Raw genomic sequence first — 6,215 nt, 5'->3', positions numbered from 1 at the left:
GTAAATCATACTATCTCTGAGCAGATTCCATAAGGAGTCCATGTCATTGGTCATCAAACTGCAGATGGACCTGATGACCTAATCCTCACTCTCTCTCCTCTCAATGCCTATCTCTCTCTTCCCCACTCTCAGATAGCGTGTGACATGTACACTACAGCAGGGACATGCTGGGCCCCTGATTCAGCCCGGGAAAAAGAGTTGTAGAGGCCCTCATTGCGCTATAGAGAGAGATCTCTCTCTATAGCGCTGCTGCTACTTATTTCGTCATTGTCGGGTGGAAACCTTGTATGTCTAAAACCATTTTAAAAATGATTTAAACTAGTGAAAACATCCGATCTACAAGCACACAACGCCTCGCACCGCGAGGCGTTGTGTGCTTGTAGATCTGCTGTTTTCAATACTTTTGTGCGACAGCCTTGTATGATGAAGCAGGGCTTTGCTTTGCGATAAAATTTAAAAATGTGAAACTTGGAGATACAAGGTTTTCTGCCCGACAGTGACGATTTACTTTGTTGGCCGCCCAGCCCCCAAAATGGAACGGAGGCCGACATTTTATTTTTATTTTTTTCCTAATAGGCCGGGAATGGCCAGCACGTCCCTGACGTACAGTATGTACTTTACTGGAACAAAACCTCAAGCCAAAGAATGTCCTACCCTACCGGTATGTGGTTTTACAGGTCAACAACAATAACATTAGTATTGTTTCCCACGATCCCAAGTGTCCTATAGGCTCCTCTCCATCCTGGCTCCCAAGCTATGGAATGATTTCCCTTCTCAGTCAGGACTGCATGCAGACTCAACCCCCAGTTTCCGCCGCAATCTGAAACCTTGACGCCCCACACTTCATCCCATCCCCAAGCACTCCTCTTTCCTTGTATCACTTTGTGTCTGTTATTATTTATCATATTTGTATTTATTTGATTGATGTACTATTCACATGTAGCCTATGTTGGTTATTGTTCTCATGTTTTATTCAATTAGACATACACTGCTTATCCACAAATTATAAGAACGTTATTTAGATAGCATGCTGTTTAAACAGATGAAAGGTTGTTGTTTACCTGATATGCTGGTTACTTTGTAGCACATAATTGTTTTCTTTGTTTACACTCTATTTACTTGACCATTAATCCTGTCGTTTGTAGACTAGGGTTCATGGCATTTATTCTGATCTTACACGTTGTCACTCTGTCTGGATACGATCATCTGATAAATGCCTACTAAATGTATGACATATTTGCCTCCACAGGGGTCAGATAGAAATAGGAATATAATAGAATGAGTATGATGGATCATGTGTTTCTGATATTCAAATATTCCCAGTTATTATTCTAAAACTAAAGCCACTATGCAAATGTCTGACCCTCACAGTCCTGACACTTGGAATGTAATTAGACTGAAATTCATGGCAGCTGGATGTCATCTTCAGCTGGGCAAAGCTTGCATCTAATCAGTGTGGCGACGTCACACTGATGAGAGCCAAATAAGCAGGGACGTGCTGGCCTTTGGGAAAAGCGGGACAACTCCCGAACGGCCGGTTCATTCTCGGCCGGTCCAGGCCGGGCCATTAGGAAAGAATTAAACTGTTTGCACAAAAGTAAAAATTAAACTGTTTGCACAAAAGTAGTGAAAACAGCAGATCTACAAGCACACAACGCCTCGCACCGTTGTGTGCTTGTAGATCGGCTGTTTTCACTAGTTTAAATCATTTTTTAAATGATAAATACAAAACAAACGGTTTTGGACATACAAGGTTTCCACCCAACAACAGCGAAATATAGGCCTAATTCATGTACCGGTAATTGGCCCACTGGCTTGTCACTTGTCATGATCTGAAATGGCAAATCTTTGAATAGCAGCAACGCTATAGAGAGAGAGATCTCTCTCTATAGCGCGCAATGAGGGCCTCTCCAACTCTTTTTCCTGGGCTGAATCAGGGGCCCAGCACGTCCCTGCAAATAAGTCTTTATATTGGTGACAGATGGAAGGTGTTCAAGGGGGAATTGTGGTCAGAATAGTGCTACGGTATGGGGTTTCTTTGCCTCTCAGTGCAACCCTAGCTGTCTTAACACTGTTGACTCATCACGTCCCACTAACACACCTCCCTGTGAGCTTTCATCTCTGCAAAATCTGTGCAATGTTTTTGGCTCTCAAAGTGGCTGTAAAATGCTCTTCCTTCCATGGATTAAGCAGTGTGTGGCTGTGTGCCCGTTGCGACTGTCAGGACATTGAATCCAATGAATCACAAGCCTTTGGTTGGTGTGTGCAACTGTGCATTCAAAGTGACATGGATGACTTATATTTGACTCTGTGTCCCAATGGGAGAGCCCAATGATCGGCACAGTGTCTATACTTCTACCTAGTGTAAGGCTGTCTCTGTTGATGACATAAGTACAAATTACAAACTTTCACAAAACAAATTAACAAAACAGAAAACACATTTGGAAACATATGTAGAGTTGCTGGGATTAAATATACAACCCTGGCCTGAGCATCTTCAGTCAGATGCAGTATCTGAGGCACTGAGAATGAGAATGCCTTTATTCGTTCTCATCGAGCTTCTCACACTTTACTCAGTTAAGTCAAATTGTCTTAAAAAATGTCTATACCACTGACAGTTTTCAAAAGTTTTCTGCACGCTGGCGTCTACTAGTTTGAACACAAAACCTCAATATCTCCAGTTAAGTGCAGAACCTACCCGACAAGGGTAGGTTCCTGCCCAGGGTTTACCCTGTACAGGAACCTATGTATCTCAGTTCAATATTCAGTTTAACACAAAAAGTAAACATTTCAAAAGGTTTTATTGTCAGAAACTCGTTTTACGCAAGCCCTATAGGCGTTTCATGCTATGCTCCCAGGCCAGAACATACTGTACACACACATTAATGTTCCTTTTATGATTTATATGCATCCTTTATGATTTTGTGATATGAGTTAATAGATTCAATATTTAAGATGATTAGTTGTTACTTCCCATTATAAGTTTAAGACAGTAACTTCTGTAGTTACTTGTTAGCTATTGAGGCCACTTCAGAAACACAGGAGTGGGAAGGTTGTGTAGTGCTCTCTCTGAACAAAGAGGTTCCTTGTTTGAGACCTGTAATTAGATTTTGTGGCCAACATACAAAAGAACACTTCAAAAACATTAGGGCACAAGTGTTCGGTGTGAATGTGTTATAGTGCAGTGGACTAGGTGCCCTGTCTCTGAACACTGAGGTTTGAGTCCCGGACCCTCGTTAGTTCACTTATGAGGCTAAACATACAAGAACACTTGTATTTAGGAGACACCTGTTGAATGTGATGTTGTGGTCTCAGCATAGACCAGGGGTTCTCAAACCCTTTTAGGCCGTGAACCCCAAAATAAACATATATGAACTGGGGAGGGGACCCACCCTGACAAGCACTTGGAATTGTAGGTATTACATTTAATGTGACTCGGTTCCACAGATAAATATTGTGAAAATAGCAGATCTACATGCTCTGCGAGAGGTTGTGAGCATGTAGATCTGCTATTTTCACAATGTTCGCCTCTTGCTTACTACTATACTATATTTGACAGTTTGGTCTTGAAAATTTGTCATTTTATAAATGTGCAGATACACATAAGTGTATACACTGACTGTATACACTTATGTTGGTTTGTTTACCGTTGAGTGAGACATCTTTTTTTACATTAAGCTAATCATCTGGGGACCCCACTAAATAATTTGGGGACCCCACTTGGGGTCCCGACCCCAAGTTTGAGAACCACTGGCATAGATGTTTAAGTCCCTACTCTACTGTAGGTAAATAGATTTGAGCATAGATGTTTAAGTCCCTACTCTACTGTAGTTAAATAGATTTGTACCATACTTTAATGTTTTAAAGGCTAACGTACATAATAACACTTCAACAATATTAGGAAACCTGTTGAATGCTGAAAGATGCCTTAATTGGTGCTATAGTGAGGTACATGCTTGATCTGTTGCCTCTGGTGTACACCTAGCTCTTTGAGAGTAGTTTGATGGTGTATACATGTGCATACAGTATACAATATGTGATCCTGTGAATACATTTAGTGTGGTTGTCTCAAAGGCAAGCACAGTACTGTTTCACACTATATTACAATCCAAAAACGCTTCAAGCCATGTTATCAGCTTGCGCTGATCGGTTTCGGTGTTACGTGGGCGAAATAGTCAGACTCTCTCTCTTTCTCACAGCAGAGCCACCCAGTCTATACAAAATTAGATTTCATACCTTGTGTAAATGGCCTACGGCTACAATCCTTAAAGGACATCAAATTATTTGGATACCCCCAAAAAGATTGATGCGAATACCTTCGTGTTCCATTTTCACTGATTTAATCCATTGAAGTCAACACTGATAGGATTGAATGCTGTCAGGAACTACAGTATAATTCCCCCAAATCCTGATAGTCTATAAAACATACATGACCAAGAGAATAACACGAGCTCAGAGATAAGCAACAACAGTGCTCAATGTGAAGAAAAAACAAAACAAAACAAAAACAATAACTACCAAGAAACCTCTCCCACTGCAGTTCACTTCACATACTAGCTTGGCATATAAAACCAACACTTGACAAGGCAATGAAGAAATAATTCCAAGTTTTACAATTTGCAGAGGATTGGTCAAAACAGAGCACTTCACACAGTGCTACATACTGTAAGTAATGTGTACTTTACTCATGTGTACGCCTGTACGGTGTACATCATTACAACCTCTGACATGTTTAGGGTCAGCAACGTATGATAGGTCAAACGGGAAGGAGAAGGAGAATCAAAAATTTTTCAATTTCATTCACAACATCAACAGGACTTCAAGGAGCTAGTCTAAGGAACCATATGACCAAGGATAATGGACACGTCATTATCAGCACACTGTCGTGGATTTCATATACTGTACATACAAGAAGCACTTTTCATCAGGTCTCAAAGCTTATAGTTAAAATTCTTCAAAGAACCTTCATAGATGCATGATTCTCACATGTAGTATCTTATAGAACAGGCAGGCAAGTAGTTATGATTAACAAACATCCTATACATACCAATAATACAGACATATCCAATACAAAGGTTGCAATCCAACATACAGTATTCACCATTTGGATTATTATTATTTTCTTCACAGGTGCAAAAGCAAAACCAATTTGGATAAAACAGATTAAATGGCAATGCTACCCCTACCACAGTTATTAACAAAGCATTACAGCTGCTGCGTTAACCATTTAAGCCCTAGATACTTCATTGTATGACGAATAAGTAAAATAGCTAAGCCAATCTAGATTTTTATGTTTAGTATTTCTGAAATCTTTTGCAATTCATTGAAAACTATTCTCCCCTTAGTCTATAATGACATGCCCAAAATAGGGAGCCCAGGTTGAAAGTGGATAGAGTGGAGATAGGAGAACATAATAGACCATCATCTGCACATACACAGCAATGGTTGTATAGCACCATGTGCAGAGAGAGTGTTGGGAAGCTCCTATTCAGCAGGTCTCACAATGTCAGCATTATTATTGGACAGTTGTCCTGGCAACATCCAATAAGTTACATTGAACATGGAATGGGATGAGGCAAATGGTTCACATATTTCCCCCCCAAAAAAGGAAAATACTGGTACATACTTCTTTTCCTCTATTGTCAAAGGTTCCCATACTAAGGGGTGAAAAATAATGAGGTGGCCCTATATAATAACCTTACAATACCCTTTCAGTTCCATTTAGTGCAGTCAGTGCATTCAAACACTTAATAATTCAGACTTAACGTTTTACTGTGGCACAACCAGTCATATCACAAGGCAAAAAAACGTAAAACAAAGACGATTCAAAGAAAAGAGGAGGAAGTGCAACAATGAGACCAGAGGAAGACTGAAGTGAATTGTTCATTGTTTGACTACAGGCCCACAATGTGTCGCAGCAAGGCATTGTGAGCTTGTAGATCTGCTATTTTCACTATTTCAGAAGATTTCTTAAAATGTACTTTTGAATACTTGAGTATTTACTTGAGTATATACTTTGTTCACTGCAACAACAAAAAAACATGAAATGGTGAGTTCCAGTGATATGATTCTATTATAGCCTAAAGGTTTTAATGCATAATCTTACTTTGCAGTTAGTATACTGTAACTCCACCACCAGTGCATATTCTCAACAATTCACTTGACTCTTCCGTCGAAATGAGAATGGAATATAGCAGGAAGTTAGAACAAAACAG

The sequence above is a fragment of the Nannobrachium achirus genome, assembly GCF_963921795.1.
Source record: "Nannobrachium achirus genome assembly, chromosome: 12".
Classification (NCBI taxonomy): domain Eukaryota; kingdom Metazoa; phylum Chordata; class Actinopteri; order Myctophiformes; family Myctophidae; genus Nannobrachium; species Nannobrachium achirus.
Note: the sequence above shows the minus strand (reverse complement) of the source record.